At 43.5% G+C, this 20,283-nt stretch overlaps 1 protein-coding gene across 2 annotated transcripts in view; it reads left to right on the top strand.

The window, feature by feature from the left end:
* Positions 1-20,283, top strand: part of MTUS2 (microtubule associated scaffold protein 2) — a 302,992-nt gene that overhangs the window by 50,913 nt on the left and 231,796 nt on the right. The window lies entirely within an intron of this gene.

Here is a 20,283-nt window from a genome sequence, read left to right as displayed (position 1 = left end):
TAGGGTTGCTAACTTTCCAGTTGCAGAAAACCGAACACTCTTGCCCCGCCCCTTCTCTGAGCCCCCGCCCCCAGCTCACTCTATTCCCCCTCTCTCCGTTGCTCACTGTCCCCCATCCTCGCTCACTCACTCACTGTCACTGTGCTGGGCAGGGGGTTGGGGTGTGGGAGGGGGTATAGGCTCTGGGCTGGGGGTGTGGACTCTGGGGTGGGGCCAGAAATGAGGGATTTGGAGTGTGGGAGGGGGCTTTGGGCTGGGGCGGGGGATAGGGTGTGGGAGGGGGTAGTCTCTGGGCTTGGGGGTGCGGTCTCTGGGCTGGGGCCAGAAATGAGGGGTTCAGGGTGTGGGGAGGCTGGGGTGCAGGGGGGTGAGGTCTCTGGCTGAGGGTGCGGACTCTGGGCTGGGGCTGAGGGCTTTTGGGTGCAGAAGGGGGCTCCAGGCTGGTGCTGAGGAGTTCAGAGTGTGGGAGGGGGTGCGAGCTCTGGAAGGGTGTTTGGGTTCGGAAGGAAGCTTAGGGCTGGGGCAGGGGGTTGGGGCATAGGAGGGGGTGTGGGGTGCAGGCTCCAGGTGGCTCTGGCTTTGCGCAGTGTGCACTGCCCCGTTCACAGACACCGCCCCTACAGCTCTCATTGGCTGTGGTTCCCAGCCAATGGGAGCTGCAGAGCTGGTGCTCGGGGCGTGGGCAGCGTGCGGCGCTCCCATGGCCAAGCCTCTACCTAGAATCCAAAGGGAAACACCAGCAGCTTCCAGTCAAAATCTGGATGCCTGGCAACCCTAAGAACAGCAAAAATATTTTATATTATGTATTCATCATTTATTGTAAAACCTCATGATGTATCCCCAGCACATACCCAATAATGATATGGAACGGTGTGAAAATGAATAATTTGTAATCTGAAAAAAGGGGCCTTCCCATTAAACAATATTGCAAAACTGTTCTTTAATAAGAAATTTTATTTTGAAATGCTTGAAGTATCTTGGGATAACACAATCCTGCTCTGACATGTTTACTAAATACTTATGTAGTATGAACAGCTGTCCAAGGAATGTTAATTATCTCCTAGGTACACAATAGCTGTTTAGAATTAGGGTATTTATCACTTGTTATCACAGCTTGCAAATATAGATCCAAAACAGACCTGCACACTGTCCAGTGTATGTGAAAGTAAAAACAAGAGAGGTGGCTCTCTGTAGACCTTCCAAACAAATCAATAACTAATGCACTTTTAAAATGTTTAATGCACAACTAAAAGTAAATTCAAACCTACAAGTAAGATGCATGAAAATAAAAATAGTGCATATAACACCGCCTCCCCCACCTCCCCCCACGCCAGATATACTAGTCATATGTTTTCTAGTCATACCAATATCCTGATCCAGGAGCAGCCAGAGTAGCTAGCCCACTAAATTATAATTGTATTAGTAATAAATCCACTGCCAGAACTCTAGAAGTACATTGGAGCTTGGATCCTTGTGCCAAAAGAAACACCTTTGGAAAAGGGAGGCATTATTTAGTGTAGAACCGTTGTCTATTTGTTGGCTGAACCAGTGTCCACCATATGATAAAAGGCCAAATTAAAAAACAAAACCCCCACTATATACAAATGGATAATAGAGCTATAGGAAAAGTCACAGCAGAAAAGAGCTAGCTATTGAATCAGTCAAACTAGATACAATATAATTAGGACTAATTTGGTCTTTCTTCCCCAGTTCAGAGCTCACTAGCTAAACATATTAATTTTCCTAAACATCTTCTAAAACAATAATTGATGTAAGTGTAACTTATTTTTAAAACAAAATGATTCTTGTGTGAATCCTACCATGGTAAACTGGTTGAGTTATCTGTAACCATGTCTTGTTTAACCTGATGATTTAAATGGTTAACCTTTTCCTAACATGGATGCTTTTCCAGATGTCACAGGCCAAATTCTGCTCTCAGTTACAGTATGCTGGGGTAAATGCTTTCCCCAGCTGAGCTCGGAGGCAAGTGGAGTACTACCAGACAGCCCCACTCCTGGCCTTTGATGCAGACTGGAATGTGTTTGGAGGAGAGGGAGGTGTTTCTCTACCTCCTATTGGTTGGCATGGGGGGGACTAATGGAGGTGATTGGCTTCAGTGAGAGCAGAATTTGATTTCACATCTTTACATGACTGAACTGTTCTTTTTCTAACTGATTTTTTGTTTGTTTTTGGTTTGGCATGTGAAATATCAAGGACTAGAATTTCTTCTAGGAAAGTCAGAAAAATGAATTTTGATACCACTTTGAATGGCTACATTAACCTCTATTGTCCTAATGTTCAAGGAGCTCCATAACCCAGAGCTTGCCTATGGTACATCTCTGCTCTCCTCAGACCTCCTTCATCCTCTCATCCCTATTCACCACCCCAGCTTTCCTGATCTCTGCCTTAGTCCATTTCACCCACTCCTGACTTCTTGCCTTCTTTAATACCTACATGCCTGGAAGAACCTGCCAATGACAATATGCCAAGCTTCTTCTCTCACACGTTTGAAAATGCAGCTGTTTCTTGAAGATTTCCTGTCATAATGACCATACACTATTCCAGTGGTCCCCAAACTTTTTCCGTTGTGCCCCCCCCACTCCCACTTACCCGTAATGGAACCTGTCTACGCCTTCAGTTGGGAGCCAGGGGCTGAGCTGGGACTGGGGGGAAGGGCTGAAGTGAAGCTTGGGGCAGAGCAGGGCTGGATGGCATTTCCTCCCCACCCCCTGTGGGGGCTGGCCTGGACCCCACCACACCCCCACAAATGTTCCTCCAAGCCACCCTACGAGGCATGCCCCACAGTTTGGAGGCCACTGTACTATTCTGTGTTGTACTGTTTTGTCTCATGTCCTTCAGAGCTCTTCAGATCAGTGATTTGTTATCTGTCTGATGCTTTTCACACTTCTGGTGACATAATCTATCAGATTCTGGGAAAAGTCAATGTAAGAGCAACTGTAACTATCTTTGATAAAAGGCAGTGTCTCTACTAATCTGCACAGTCTTTACTTAACAATGGAAATTTACAGGTATTAGATTAGCTCTGATAATGCTTCCCGAATATTACTGAATGATTGGGTGCAGGGCCGCCCAGAGGATTCAGGGGGCCTGGGGCAAAGCAATTTCGGGGGCCTCTTCCATAAAAAAAAGTTGCAATACTATAGAATACTATATTCTTGTGCACGCCCCTGCGGGGCCTGGGGCAAATTGCCCCACTTGCCCCCCTCTCCCCCCCCGGGCGGCCCTCATTGGGTGAACCTGTACCTGCCTGCAAAACTACTAAAGAAGTAGGTTTGGGGGTTAGGAGATTTTTTAAGGTTTAGGCTCCAAGAATTTCGAAAACATTCTCCCATGAGATGGGTAGGTCTCGGGGGGCCTCCAGAGATCACAGAGAACGAAGCCCCTGTTCCCCCAGGCTCCTGCAGGAAACATATTGCGGGCTGCCTATGTCTGCACAAATGTCCCTCAAAAGAGGCTTTTCAGGAAATAACAGCTTAAGGAGGGGAGAATGCCATACCAGTGGTGTTCAGACTGGAAGGTGCGCCCCCTCAGAGAGAGGGCATAAGAGGTTCTCTGGGGTGGCGTGAAGAAACTGGGATCAGGCAGGACCCGCCACCATAATAGAAGGAGCGGGATAAAAATAGAGTTGGTATTGCAGGGTGGTATTAAAAAAATAGTCCTCCCATGCTACAAACAACATGAATGCCCTGACCAGCAGCTTCTGCTCTCCAGCCGCCCAGCTCTGACGGCAGCGCCACCACCACCACCACCAGCAGTGCAGAAGTAAGGGTGGCAATGCCCCGGCCAGCAGCTGCCTTTCTCCAGCCACCCAGCTCTGAAATCAGCGCCACTGCCAGCAGCAGCGCCAAGAGAAGGGATTATAAATAAAAGTGGGGGGAGTGACAAATTCCATGAATGGCAAAGGGGGCGCTACTGGAAAAGTTTGTACACCACTGCCATAGACAGTGGTTCCTACCCAGGCTCACCAACTTTCTTTGCCTCACACTGTTCATGTTTATGGAGTTACAATCCCATAACCACCTTTATGCAAAGCATCCCTGTAACTTAAGTTACTTGCGTGAATCATCTGCAAGGAGGGGATCTGGAATAAATGCTGCCCTCAGTTACATGTGAGAATATTCCAGGGACTTCATTGAAGGTTGTGCTTGTAAATCGAGGACAGCAGTCAGCCTTTGATATGTTTGAAACTGTAATCTGCATGACAGACACCACCCATTACTTTAGCCTTTTACATACTTCACCTTTGAGTTAGAAGAAAATCCATCATCAGTGAACTATTTGTAATGAACAATTTGTTGAACGAAATTAGCCCCTTAGGCTCCTATCCTGGGAACATTTATGCACATGCTTAACTTTAAATACTTGTAACCCCCATTGACTCCAGTGAGACAACTCCCGTTTAAGTTTTTTCCAAGCTGAGGACTTTCGTTTGTACGTTAATGCCCTCTGACTGCTACAGTGGCCCCTTTAGTTTATGTAACAGTAGCCCCTGGAAGCCTGTACTTAGGTTGGGACTCCAATGTCCGGCCCTGCTGGAAGAAAGACAAAAGACAATGGATGTGGTTTAATTAGGCCGCAACTTTATTCACTTAAAATATCTGGAAGTACCTCATCATCGTCACTTTCGTAATTTCCGCTTGTTTGGGGGGCTTCTATCAGCACCTCCCCCTGTCCAACCTCGTTCCATCCATTTGGTTGCTGGCACCCCTTGTATTAAGATTAAGGGTGGTAGAAAAGGAAGGGAGTTGGCTCCTCACTGTACCAGAAGTAGGATTCCCAAACTCCCCTTCCTCAGCTCCCTTAAGGGATGCTTTCCTTTAAATCCTTTTCCAATCCATTTTATCTGATGACTGTATCCCTTTCATAATGAGTAGCTGCACTGGACATCTGCCACATGTTTTACATACTACATTGCAACAACCTACCCATCTTGGCCAGTCTGGCAGTGAAGGAAAAATTCCTTCCCAGCCCCCAAGGAAAAGGATGACTAGCCGCTAGCATACTACCCACAGCAGATGATGAACATAGTTGGCAGGACTCTGTGAGTGCTCCAGGGCTGGAGCACCCATGGAAAAAAATTAGTGGGTGCTTAGCACCCACCGGCATCCAGCTTCCCCTCTCCCCGCCCCCAGTGCCTCCCGTCCAATCAACTCCTCTCCCTCGCTCCCAGCGCCTCCTGCTCACCACAATCAGCTATTCTGTGGCATGCAGGAGGTGGGGGAGGAGGAGCAGGGATGGGGCGTGCTTGGGAGATGGGATGTATGGGACTGGGTGGGATGAGGCTGAGCGGGGGTGGGAAGAGGTGGAGTGGGGTGGAGGCTTGGGAGTAGGGATGGGGTCAGGACCTGGGATGGAGCGGGGGAGGGAAGAAGCAGGGTGGGGGTGGGGGTGGAGGCTTGGGGAAAGGGGCCAGGTAGGGACTGGGCCTGGGGCAGAGTGCAGGGGGGTTGAGCACCCCTGGGGTCCATGGAAGCCCGGTCCTTTTACAGATTCAATGGGTGGAGGCTGCCAGTCTGATCTGGGTGAAAGACGGCTCATCTGGGACTGAACAGGGTATAAATACTCCTTCCTTTCTTCCGGTCAGGTGTGAGAGCAGCGTGCTCCTTCCCCGCCTACCCCCAACCAGATCTAGTCACTTTATGCTCCTTCCTGCTCTGTCCTGGTAAACTTTCTCCTTGCTCCCCTCCTGCTACTGGCAGCAACACCTTTTCTTTCAGCCAGCTGGACAAGGATCCACCACATATAGTTGCAGTGATTACATTGTGATAGGCACTGTACAAACACATAGTGAGAGACAGTCCCTGGCCCAGATGGAGTAGAGACCCATTACTTGAATTTTACCCATGGCTCAAGATTAAGCCTGCTAATATTAAACAAAAATGCACATTGACAATGAAATCTAAAATGCAGGAAGATGGTGCCTTGCCAAGTAATTTTAAAAAGAAATTAAAAACTGGGCTACTACGGTGTGTAGTACATTTTACCATGTTGTAATATGAAGTAATACATTCCTGACTATCAAGTGATTTTGTGTTTACACCACACAGTTACAGTGGGTGGAAATTATATTTAAATTCAACAGCTCTTTAACATTAGCCTGAAGACTTGAGGGGAAAATAAAAATTAACAATAGATTTGCTACAGTTGACAGCAGTCTTATGTTGCTCAGCAACCTTAAATGCTGCTTAGTGGATTTTCAAACTAACTATTCAAGCACAGATGCATTTTAACAAGAATAGCATAAGAAACTACATTATATAGTGCACATTCCGCTGATAGATGTTTTCTCTTCTATTCTTACAGCTTTGTGCCTGCAGTTAAATAATTGTATATAGTTAATCAAAGAGAATGGATCAAAGAGGATAGAAAAGTTCCTGACCAATGTTAGACTCTTTTCATATGGATTAAATGGTAAAAATGCAGAAAGCAATTAAGGGACCAAACCTGAAAACACTTACAGTACCAGGTGTACTGCTTACTATCTCAAATAGTTTCATTAACTGACTTCAGTGGGACTTTTCAGTGTAGTGCACATTAGCAAGGTTGGGCCCTAACAACACTCTTGCACCAGCTTGGAAATCCATATCATGTAGTGTGCTTAAAGAGCAATATGTTCCCACTATATTTACATATGGGAAGCCCAGTAATAATACATAATACTTCTCTAGCAGTTGTCATTTAAGTGTATATGGCAAACTTTACTTTTGTTTCACAGTACCCCTGTGTGGTAGGTAAATCTTATCCCTGTTTTGCAGAAGGGAACACTGAGGTACAAAGAGACTAACGCCGTATTTTTCAAAAGCTTGCAGGGAAGCAAGCAACTGTTTAGGACTCATTTTCAGGCACAAATTGGGATTGGGTGTACACAGAATTTTTAAAAATTGCTCTTGTTTGGGGTAGAGTGCCCTGACCACTCTGGGTCTCCTGTGTTCCATAGAGGCAGGTTTGGGATGTAATAGTAGAGGTGAGAGCTCTAAGAACAGCAACAGAATCCAATCAGAGATTGCAGAGATTGACTTGTAAGTAAAGCTTAAAGAGCTGGCTTGGCTAAGTGACGACTGGGGCAGTCATGATAAGAATGAACGTATTGGAAGGACACTTAATGCTACATTTAGCTACCCACCACACTGAGAGTGATGTGAAGCTGCACCATTCACCTGCCTAGGGCAAGCTTTGGTTGGGATTCTGCCTTAGATAACACATCTGCTCCCCCAGGTCCCTCCCGAATACAGGGAGAATGTGCATGGGAAGCACTCCTAGCGAAGGTACACAACAGTCCTGGCCTTCCATATAGATGGATATTGAGCTTACTGTATCAACATACTAAAAATTATAAGAGAGACAAGATGGGTGAGGTAATATCTTCTATGGGACCAACTTCTGTTGGTGAGAGAGACAAGCTTTTGACCTTAAACAGAGCTGGTCTTCAAGTCCTGGGACCAACCTGGCTACAACAACACTGCATGCTAAAAATTATAAAGCAATTTGTAGGTATTCATTTATTCAAATGAGTGAATTGTTAACAAAATGGGAGAAACAGGACAGCTTTCATTTTGACAGTAAAATAGGGAATTAAGGAACAGCTAGTTCTTTAACATGGTACTGAAATCAGAGTGACTTTCTATGTAAGCTAATCAAAGCAAATATAGAAACAAGTTCAAGAAATTTTGCCTTTTCCATGCAGAAACCAAAAGGAGGGGACAGATATATTTACAGAGTGCATATATTTCTGTATTCAGATAAAGACCTATACTACGGTAATTCGGTGAATACAACTGTCTCCCATGGGGAAAAAGCCAATCAAAATCTAATAGTTACTTTTCTCAATCAGAACTGATAATGAATAATAGCAGACTATGAAGTATTTTTATGGACATGACCTAAAAATTAGCTAGAACTCTCAGTAGTGGTAATAACTAACTCTAAAATAGAACTTTTATCCATAGATCTCAAAGTGCTTTACAAAGGAAGTAAGTATCATTGTTGCATTTTATAGCTGGAGAAACTGAGGCACAAAGAGATGAAGTGACCTGCTTAAGGTCAGCCAGCAGGCTAGTGGCAGAGGCAGGAATAGAACCCACATCTTCTGAGTCCCAGTCCAATGCTCTCTATTCACTAGGCAACACTACCTCCCATTGCAAAATGATATTTTATAAGTCTCTCATTAGTGAACTGTAGAATGTACCATTTCTAGAATACTTTCCCCTACAAATACATATCCAGTTTGTGTGTTACTTATTCTCTGTGTAAAGCAATTCTACCTACATTTCTTTAGTTCTCAGCTCTTTCTCAGTTTAAGTGTATGCCCCTTCTTCCTGTGTTGACACTATTGCAAATCTGCCTTCACTATTTCCCTGTTTGCTCCAGAACATTATATAAATCAGAGTGTTCCCCTCTTAATCTTTCCCATGATAGCACTGGTAAGCCTTCTATTCAAACATGGATATCTTTTATACAATGTCCAAATACGAGCTTCTGAACATTTAAACACTTGTATCAGTAATAGAGGCCAGATGCTGAGCATCTTCTGAATCCATGAGAGTTGAGAACACTAAATATTAGAGCAGAATGGGAAACAGTTTTCCCAACCCAGAAAAATTGAGATTTCAAAAATGTTTCCATTCCAAATTTGGGTGAAAAAGTCATAATCACAAACTTTCATGGACTGAAAATCCACAACAAAAATTAGCTAGTGTCAGTCAAAACATTTTGTTTTCATAATTTGGATTTCAATCCTTATTTTTTAAAAAAAAAAAGCTATAAATTAACTTAAATTTCAAAACAAAAAGTTGTTTCAATCTGGAATATGTAACTTTTCATTTTGAAAGCATTACGATGGGATTTTTTATTTAATTTTTTTTCTAATTGATCTCCTTTCCCAAGAAAATGTTCAGTTGTTTCAAGTTAGCAGTTTTCAATGGAAACAGTATTTGATTGAAAAATTCCCAGCCAACACTATTAAACATTGCTCAGGATCAAGATCTTAGTCACATTTGGATATTGAAATGCCTGTTTCAACTCCCAGGTGTTGGAAATAGACACTTAATTTGAGCACCATGTTTGATAATGTGATCCACAGATTTTGGAGGTTTGGTATTGCAGCTTTTTAACCCATTAATCTTTAACATTGGAAATCTGGGATCTAAGGTTTCCTTAAACCATTAATCAAAACAAGTTTACTTGTCTCATTCAGAGATGCATTAGTAAAGACAATCCAAGCAACTGAAAGAAACCTGCACATAACCTACATGTCCTGTTATATCTGGCTCTACAGAACTAGAAGATCCTTAGTTTCATAATCTATGCAAGTAAAAATACTAGGAAGTTAAAAGTAAGGTGGAAGAGAAGCTTCTCAACATGAGCGGCATAACTGGCAAAAATATTTCTCTTAGTAGTGAGAATATTGGGTCATTCAGATTTCTCCCCTTAGTTGTGGGCTGTTTGCAGAGACGCAGTCAGCTTCTGCTGCATGGGGTAAACATACCCTATTCTATCTGATGAAAAAAATTCTAATTAGTATTCAGATAATTTATACATCTGTGAAATGGCTCAGACGAGTGTTTGCATATTCTTTTTGGCTAAGCTGTATCTGTTCTTCTCAATTAGCCTGGCGTAGTTTAGCTGTGATTTTTAAAAAGCAAGAACCAAGCCTATTTAACACAATGGAATCCAGTGTGCTCGTTTAATCGTGGGCAGTTGTTTAACCTATTGAGTGCCAGAGGGATTCCAGTGCAAGACAGGGACAATAATTACAGCTTTATGAATGTGCACTGGTCCTGCTGGTGCTCTGCTGATAAAAATAGGTTTACCTCTGGGCATGCAGGAGGCACATCTTCAAAGGGTTATTAGTATAAGCTCTTGGTGCCATTTTCACACACAGTTAAGGGTGTTTTATTGTCCTGAATACATTTGCTAGACTCATTTAAATTCAAGAGTAATTTAAGCTACACAAGGAATTGATTTTCAGGTGGTTTGTCTTTCACTTAGAACAATTGTGGGAGATACTTTAGCTAATAAATATATCCACATTTAAAATCCTTCAAGATCTGTACAGTCTGCTACTGAATCTTTTAAACATGCGCATTTATGATTATTTAGAGCAGAGGTTCTCAAACTGGTGGTCAGGACCCCTCAGAGGGTTGTGAGGTTATTATGTGGGGGGTCATGAGCTATCAGCCTCCACCCCAAACCCCACTTTGCCTCCAGCATTTATAATGGTGTTAAATATATAAAAAAGTGTTTTTAATTTATAAGGGGGGGTCGCACTGAGAGGCTTGCTATGTGAAAGGGGTCACCAGTACAAAAGTTTGAGAATCATTGATTTAGAGAGCCAGGCTCAGAATGGTTTAGTGGCCTGGTGGTGCTTTGTACTGCCATGTGTGAGACTTAGTTTTGATTAATTACTATTTATTATTTCGACAGCTTCAGACACGTGCTTGGTGTTTTGCACCTACAAGGCCACAATCTCCCTGCCCTGAACAATTTACAGTCTAAGCCCTCAGTCCTGCAAAGGCACACGCACAAGCTTAGCTTTATGCACTTTGAGTAGCGGGACTACTCATTGCATAAAGCACACGTGCAAGTCTGTGCAGGATCAGGGTCTAAAGCCTCTGCCCTGCTCTCCACACGCAGGCCCCCACCTCTTCACAGAGTCCCAGTGACTTCAGTGGGGCTCTGCACAGTCATTGGGGGCAGCCTTACTGAGAAGCTCGAAGGGCTGGCATCCAAGTTATATCATATCTCCTGTTCTGACTGTGCGTTAGACAGGAGCCCTGAATTCAGAAGCATTGTGGAGTCGGCAGAATAAGGCCAACATGTCAAAAGTGACCACTGATTTCAGGTGCTTCTGTTTCTGGGTGTCCAACCTGAGACAACTTTGTTTTCTTTTAATTTACATTGGTGTGATATGGATAATAGTCTTCATGTAATAAAGTAATCTAATTCAATATACTTAAATACCTTTACATTCTTTATAACATCATGTATGAGACCAGATAAGTAGGAAGGGGGCTTATTCCACTAGCCTGTGCTCTTGTAGACTCAGAACTAGACAGGACAGAGGGGGCCATCGCCACCCATGACCCCCAGAGCAAGTAAAACTGGTGCTATGCAATAGAAATGACCGTATCCTCCATCCTTGAAACCTACTACTATAATCAAAGAATGGGCACCGGAAAGCCCACTCCCCGCCCCAAACAATGTCAAAATAGGAGACGTTTGTTAGGAACCCCAACATAAGAGCACGGAACAAGTGGGGCAGTACCGCTGGTAAAGTCATGCAGAGCGGGATAGCCACTGGTACCTATGACATGACAAACCCATGTTGGAGAGGGGCATGACATTTGTGTCATAGCACATGAAAAGGGCAGCAGACCTGCAGGTCTCCCCTCTTTAAAAAACAGGCAACCAGCCAGGCCCATGGAACTAAAAATCCAAAGCGTACAGAACTGTGGATAATCAGGACAAATCATGCTAATTAAAGCCCCAATCTTTCCTTTCCTCCCCCTTGCTCCCCCACACAACCATATTGTAGAGAGAACCAAATCCATCCCATGCATTAATATCCTCTCCCTGTTTTTTGCTGTCAATGAGGGAGGAGTGGAAAGTGGGGAACCGGCTTCTCTGGAAAAGCATCCAGAAACAAGATATTCATAATAGAATTCCCCATCCTGAGAGAATTTCATGAATAGAAATGTTTGCATTAGTACCAGTCTGGCGAACTGGTCAACATAGGCCCTTACAACCCTGTATAAAATGAACTGGCTAGGAAGCCTGGTCTGGATTATTCAGACAGAACAAGGCATGTACTGAACTAAAAACATGCTACTAAAGATCATAGAGATGGTAATACTGCAAGCATAAGGGTTTTAAACACGTGTCAGAAGTCCGGATGTGTACAGCTGGATCCTTATATAGGTCGGCCAAAGCAATCAGAGCATAAAAAGTATAAGCTTTCCTGCTGTAAGTAGATATATCTACACTTCTTTGTTTGCTTTTTTGAACAAAGCAAAGCATTATACCCTCACAGCTAGTTAGCTGACCTAGAGTGCCACAAATTGTATGACAATAAAAGATCCTTTTCAAGCGTTTTAGTTTTGGTGAGAGACTTATGTGCTGGAAGCTGCAGTGATATTACAGATATTGTGACAAAGAAACATATTGTATATTTCCTGAAAGATCTCAATCCACATAAATGTTGTGTTTTAAACCCAAATCTTCCCTGTAAAACAAAATAAAACAAATACAATATTTTGTGTAGAGTGATGATCCTAATCTTAAACTAAATTACATCTTATCTCCCAGTAGCCATAATCTATTTATGATTTATCTTATGAGGCTAGCTAGCAAAGGAGGACTCAGTTTTATGGCTGAATATTACTGTTACCACTGGGTTATTTGCTGTTCCAGAGAGAGAGAGGTGAGGGCTACGGGTTTATACAGTGAAAAGCTGTGAAGTGATATAATGCTTATTGCTTCAAGAGACAGCAGTTGCTATACTTGTCTTCACAGTATGAATGCACATGTATTTTGTCTTTAAACATACTGTAGTAAACTATTAATAGTTCTGTTACTGGAAAATAAAATGTATTTATCAATAGATGTCAACTGCTGAACTGTCAAGATTTTCATTGCATTCACTGGTAACTGCTTATGACAGAATAGCTGTGTGTTGAGGGAAACTTTCATGTTAAAACTGGTATTTTAAAACAGAATAGCTGTGTGTTGAGGGAAACATCCATGTTAAAACTGGTATTTTAAAACAATCCTTCTTTGTTACAAACACCACCTGAGATTGTTAAAACTGAAAGTACTCAAAAATAGCCAGTTTACTTTTATATTGTCTGCTATCTTGGACATTTCACCAACTTGGACAATGAAATTAGATTAGTCAACTTTCCTTTTTCCTAACCTGTTCAAGCCTCTCCTGCAGCAGCAACATATGGAGTGCTTTTGTTTTTAACAAGCAATCCATCAGGACTTTTTTTTAATAAAAATGAGCCACATGTGACCTGGGAGTGTCTCTTTAAACAAGGACTTTCTCTTCACCCTTCCTGTTCTCCTACTGTACCTACTGTGCAATGCAATCATAGGACCCAACCTTACACCACAAGTAAATTTCTCTAACACAAGATCAGAGTCTGGCCCTTCCAATAGTGATGGGTGAGAGGAGGAGGGCACAAGGAGCTTCCTTCTCCTTAGTGCAACCTGAAAGGGGGCAGGACTGAGGCAGTGTCATTGCTTGGCACCTCCATGCATGCTGGCAAGTAAGCTGCACCCCACAGTGGCACATAGCAGTGGCCACTCCAACTCTCTTTGCTCAAGCATTTCAGGAGGTTTATTGTCCCACAGGATCAGGCTGTGTGGGTTCATGCTGTCCCTTACTGGGGGCTATGTCTAAATGGCATAATCTAGCTCAAAATTTTTCCTATTGACTTCAGTGTGACTGTTCTAAGGATCAGACCATTCATTCTTTATTTCTGGCATAATAAACTCTTTTCACTTGAGCTCAGTTTCTGGAATATCATAAATTCTTCTTTGAGTGATGGTCCCTCTTGTATTCCACTGAGTGTTACGCATGTGCACTGTATGCCCTGAACCCCTGAGTCAGAGAATTTGACAGTAGTGTCCATTGATCTACGCATACACCCTGGCTCACTTTGTGCTTCCATCTGAGGTGATAAAGGGCAGGGCAGACCAACTGCGCTTGCAATTCCTTCTCACCGCCGCATGCTCTGGATCGAAAGTTTCAGTGACCTCGTCTGACGCACCTTTAAATGCATAGTTGTAAATAGTTTTGAGTTTTGTAATATTCCTACCAGTTTTATTGTAGTTTTTAGTGCTTGGTTTAGATAGATTGGGGGTTCATTTCTCTTCAATCCCCCCCTCCCCATACCCACCTGCAGGTCCAGGACTATGCCCAGGAAGCTCACATCATGTCTAGGTGCAGTATCTGCCAGTCCTTCCCCAGCCATACCTGAGAAGGCCAGGCTCTCTGCCTCCAGAGGCACCTCATGGAACTCATCATGAGGCCTCACTTGGACCCAAGCCAGGGGACACACATCAGCCTGAAACTGTAAGGAGTGCACCTATTGCTACCGAGTCCAAATCCGATACTGGTGGAACCACCCCTATGAACCTTGTGCTGGGGCTAGTCGGGAGGTAAGGAAGCATACCCATAAGCATGGGACTAAGTCTTCCTCAAAGGCAAAGGAAGTGGATGCTCCTTCCATGAGTTCAAGGAGTGGAGATGGAGTTCACGCCAAATCCCATAGACATGAAAAGAAGTCCTACAAACATGGGGATCTGGCCGTTCCAAGCACTGGTCCACTGGTACCATCCGTACCGGTGCCCCACAAGACATGGATTCACCAGCTCCAGGGAAGTCCATGGCACCAACATTGGTACCGAGTAAAGAGAGGGTACCTCTGACACCAGGGAGATCAGGAACTGTGTTTGTGCCCCAGAATTTATTCACCTTAACCATTTATTCACCAGGGTAACCCTGTCTGTTGGGCCCTTTTACCTCTAGGGAGATTATTTCTCCCCCTCGTGATATGCCCCCACTGTGGGACCCCTCACTGCCCACTTCAATGGTCTACACCCTTCCACCAGCTCCGACAGTACTGCCAGTGGAACTTCTCATCCTCCGAAAAATCAGAAGTTGGAGAGGGACTGTTGATGTCTTACCATTCACATGTGCATTTGTAGAGGCTATCCTGGTCTTGGCAACACCTACCACTTCAACCACCATGGAGTCACTGGTACCCCATGCTGTGGGAAAGAGTCCTGTGGCACCTTATAGACTAACAGACATATTAGAGCATGAGCTTTCGTGGGTGAATACCCACTTCGTCGGATTCACCCACGAAAGCTCATGCTCCAATACGTCTGTTAGTCTATAAGGTGCCACAGGACTCTTTGCTGCTTTTACAGATCCAGACTAACACGGCTACCCCTCTGATACTTGACACCATGCTGTGGGGACTGCCTCAACATCCCCCGGATCCAGCCTATTGGCCGTACTGGGAACCCTGGTCCAACACCCTCCCCAGAACCACCCTGAATTGCGAGGGAACCTTCACTTGCTTCTCCATTGAGAAGGAAGCACCAAGGAAGCAACAGAAAACCCAGAGATCCTACCTCCTGGGACCCACTTCATAGGCTTTCACCTCACAGCTACAACCTCCTATCAAAAGATATTTCTGAGACAACCTTGAAAGCTACTAACCACTTTGCCTACCACCTCACAACCTCCTTACCCCTTTGGGGGTTGTTTCTCACTCTTTCCCTCAGTTTGGAGTGCAATAACAATGGACAAATGGGTTCTGAATATCATCCACCGTGGCTGTCTGATTGAATTCATGATGCTACATCCTCCAAAACTCCCCTCCCTATCCCGCCTCAGGGACCACTCTCATGACATTAGTCTCACCCAAGAGGTGAATTCCTTACTACAATGGGGAGCGTAGATCGTGTTCTCCCGGAATATCAAGGAACGGAGTTCTATTCAACTTACTTCCTGATACCTAAGAAGAAAGGTGGGTGGAGACTAATTCTCGATCTCAGCCATCTCAATTGCTTCATCCACTGATTCAAGTTTTGTATGGTCATGTTGGCAGTGACTATTACATCCCTAGTGAAAGCATGTGGTTTATTACTCTCGATATGCAGGATGCTTCTTTTCACATCAATATCTATCCACCCCATAGACGTTTCCTGAGATTCACATTGTGCACCCACCATTTCCAGTACAGGGTGCTTCCTTTCAGAATAGCCATGGCTCCCAGAGTCTTCACAAAGTTTTCTCTGTTGTAATGGCCCATATCAAACATTAAATGAAAAGCACTTTCACAATGTTAAGTACTTGGCACTCCAGCTGAGTCGTGCACACAGTCTGTATGTGAAACAAAACAGACCCCTTCTGGGGTATACAGTCCAATAGGAGCCTATCCCTGTGCCCCTCTGTGGGTGTCTCTGTAGCCCTCCCTGTAATTGCTGGAGAGTGATTGTCAGCCATGTGTTCCACACCCAAGGACACTTCCTTGCCATTGGGTCACTGTGCTATGTGCTACCAGTATTTCCAAGCCTCCGTTCAAAAACCACATGGCAGAACCCCCAAAATTATGAGATTCTCTTAAAATATCATTAGACTTAAAAAAAATTAGTCTCATGTTTTTGGTCTGAAATACTTCTGTTTATTTAACTATGAGAGTAAGCTCCCCCTCTCCTGATCTGTGTGAGATCAATTTAATTTGAAAATTCAACCTGAAATGCATTGCACAGAAGAGGGACCTCCTCACTGGCAGTGTCAATGCATGGCTTCAGGGCAGCCCTGCAAGTGGCCCCTCAGTTTCCTTCTTGATTCCTCAAACTCAGGACAGCCTTTGGCATATATAAGTAGCCCTTTTTGCAGCATTAATTTATTACCAAAAGTCCCCTTACCATAAATCAGAATCGCTCCAGCACAGTCCAAACAGGATTTTGGTCCCCAACAACTCCAGGTACGGCTCCAGTTTCTCTCACTATGCTTCACCCCCGCCGCTCTAGCTCAGGTCATAGCGTCTAGAGTTTGAGATCAGAAGGACCACCAGATTATCTAGTATTACCTCTTGTATATCACAGGCCACCAACACCACCCAGCAGCTACACACTAATGCTGACAACCAAAAGAGACCAGAGTATTACAGCCCACTGGAGACCAGACTGTTATGTCCCATGGCTGAGAACTGGAGGGTCCGAGGTGCACCAGTGCTCAAGGGACCCACAAAGGCAGGGAAATGATTGAGAAATACCCAGATAATCCTGCCAAGTGACCCGCCCCCACACTGTGCGGAGGAAGGCAAAAATCCCCTGAGGTCACTACCAATCTGACCTGAGGGAAAATTCCTTCCCAACCCCACATATGGCAAACAGTTACACATGAGCATATGAGCAAGAGCCAGCCAGCCAAGCACTTGAGAGAGAGAGAATGGTCCATGTCTCCTCAGAGCTCTGACCCGCCCTGTTTCTCCACACCTGGTGTTTCTCCATTAGGGTGACCAGATGTTCCATTTTTGGGGACTTTTTTTTTATATAAGTGCCTATTACCCTCCACCCCCATCCCGTTTTTTCACAGTTGCTATCTGGTAACCCTGTTCTCCACCCTGTTTTTCTTCCTGGGTAGAGTTCCAACTCTTGTGTGGAAACATCTTTGACTCACCCTATCATCTTTCCCCAGCTTTCAGCCTCCTCTGGCATCATCTCTCTGGCTCAGAGATCCAGCAGACATCTCCCTCTCCCTCTGCTGCTCTGTCTTCAGTCCTTTCCAGCCGTCTCTGGCTGCAGCTGTCTGGCCTGAGAAAGTTTGTAAGTGAGCTCCTGACTGCCTTCCTGCCTTCTACTTTCACAAGCCTGATCTGACTCCACTGCTTAGCCAGAGAACGCCGACCACTCCCTCCTTCAGGAGGATCCCCTCCCTGAAGCACTCAGCCCAGCTCTGGTCTTCCTCTGAGCTCTCTGGCCTCTGTCCCTTTCTAAACACTGGGTTGTAAACTCTCCCTCCAAGTTCTGGACTCTCATGCATAACTTCTAGGGGCAGCCGAACCCTTTTCATTACACCAAACTAGAGCACACCTGAACTGGAACAAGAGAGCTGAGGCCAATTTTAGTTAAGGGGCCAGTTATAGGCAAGTAGGAGAGAGATTCTCCTTGGGTAGGGGTAGAGGTGTTGTCATCCCTTCCCTCATTTGTTCTCTATCTCCTAGTCACCTACCCCACCCCCTCCTGCCTCTTGTCTTGCCTTTTTCTTATCTCATGTCTCCCTTGTGTACCTGCTGCCTCCACTCCCCCTCTGCCAGTCTTGCACCAGTATTAACTTCAGAACTCCCACTTTAAAGCAGTTATGACTTGCTTCAATTTATACTGTCCTCATAATGAATTTCTATGCATGGCCAAGAGCCCATGCAAATTTGTATGGTTAGACCCATCTTTCCTGGTGTACATCAGCACTTGGTGCATTGTGTGCACATTGGAGAGTGCTCAACCTGGCACTCCTGTGGGGAGAATTGATGCACCTATATACCCATTTGTTCCCTCTTGTGTATTGCACACTTGAAGGGAAGCTAGGAGCTTAAGTATTGAGAGGATAGTCACAACACATAACAGCTTTCAGGGCAATAATGCCCCTTTAAACCTGAAGAAGAGCTCTGTGAAACTCCAATGTTTGTCCCTTTCACAACAGAGTTTGGTCGTTTAAAAGGTATCACTTCACCTACCTTGTCTCTCTCAGATCCTGAGACTAACATGGCTACAGCTTTGCAAACAACCTTTATATCGAAAGCAGTTAATCTAATTGATTATAGGTCGGCGAAGATATTTAATTAAAATAAAGTTATGAGTAGTTTAATCCCTTTCAAAACTGTAATTTAGGGTTGAAAGTCTGATGGCAATGAGTTGCTATGAGGCATAGTTATTTGTTGGCTGGGAATTTAATAGTAATAACATAGTACAAGCCTCCTCCTTAATCACCAAGCAACTAGTATTACATTTGGATTGTGACATAGATTATATTACTTTGTAACGACAGAATCCTCCTAACGGCACACAAAAGCACTGCATTCTGAGGCTGCCCACACCCAATGGATTTGTTCTTTATCTGGAATTTTTGCAAGAGAAACCAACTGTATCTAATCTATGATTCTATCTGCTCAAACAGCCACCATCGCTATAACTGAGTGCCTAAACAAGCTCTCCTCTCTCTCACTATCCCAAGAAATGACTGTTGACCTATTTTATCCCTGCTATTTCCCTTCTGAATTTATAGATTATACATTTTACCAAGGTGTTTTTAGGTCTCTCGCTGGCCCCTAGCCAAGTTTACTTCTCTAGTAACCTTTCTTTTCTTCTTGAGCAATATGTTTATATTGGTTGCTAAGCAGATTACTTCCTAGTTGCATGTTTAACAAGGATGAAAATGCTAATAAAGAGTTAGGAGGTGCCAGATAGCAGCATGGAATTTTTTAGTTAAGAAACTGTAAATAAGAGACTAAAATAATGATAGCTACCACTGCCTGGGATGGAATTTTTATGCATGAAATACTTGAGATTCTGATATATACTGTGTTTTATGTTGTGTCTTTATTTCCATTAATATCTGAAAATGTTTGCATAGACAGCAAGAAATTTCAGCTGAGGAAATGTAAGTGGTGTGTATATATTATTATTATTTATTATTATTATGAAGTAGATGGTTCTGAAAGCTTTAATCTTTTCTTACAGTCTGTTCTCTTTCAAATCCTGTCTGCAATTATGCAAAGTCAAATTTAACTCCATCATATTAACCTTTCTTTTCATTATAAGTAGGGCTGTTGATTAATCGCAGTTAACTCACACGATTAACTCACAACTAATTGGACTTGTAAACAATAGAATACCAATTGAAATCTATTAAATATTTGTGGATGTTTTTCTGCATTGTCAAATTGATTTTTGAAATTTTGAAATTTGATTTTCAATTACAGCACAAAATACAAAGTGTGCTGTGCTCACCATATTATTTTTTATTACAAATACTTGCACTGTAAAAATGATAAAAGAAATAGTATTTTCAATTCACCTCATACAAATACTTAATCATCTTTATCATGAAAGTGCAACTTATAAATGTAGGGTTTTTTGTGACATAACTGCACTCAAAAACAAAACAATGTAAAACTTTAGAGCCTACAAGTCCACTCAGTCCAACTTCTTGTTCAGCCAATTGCTAAGAGAAATAAGTTTGTTTATATTTATGGGAGTTAATGCGCCCCGCTTCTTATTTACAATGTCATTTGAAAGTGAGAATAGGCGTTCACATGGCTCCGCTGTAGCTGGCATCACAAGATATTTACGTGCCAGATGTGCTAAAGATTCATATGTTCTTTCATGCTTCAGTCACCATTCCAGAGGACATGCGTCCATGTTGATGACGCTCGTTAAAAAAAAAATGCATTAATTAAATTTGTGACTGAACTCCTTGTGGGAGAATTGTAAGTCCCCTGTTCTGTTTTACCCACATTCTGACGTATACCGGTATTTAATGTGATAGCAGTCTTGGATGATGACCCAATACATGTTGTTCGTTTTAAGAACACCTTTGCTGCAGATTTGACAAAATGCAAAGAAGTTACCAATGTGAGATTTCTAAAGATAGCAACAACACTCGACCTAGGATTTAAGAATCTGAAGTGCCTTCTAAAATCTGAGAGGAACGAGGTGTGGAGCATGCTTTCAGAAGTCTTAAAA

The sequence above is a fragment of the Mauremys mutica genome, chromosome 1 (assembly GCF_020497125.1).
Source record: "Mauremys mutica isolate MM-2020 ecotype Southern chromosome 1, ASM2049712v1, whole genome shotgun sequence".
Taxonomy (NCBI): Eukaryota; Metazoa; Chordata; order Testudines; family Geoemydidae; genus Mauremys; species Mauremys mutica.
This window is presented reverse-complemented; position numbering and strand designations above follow the sequence as displayed.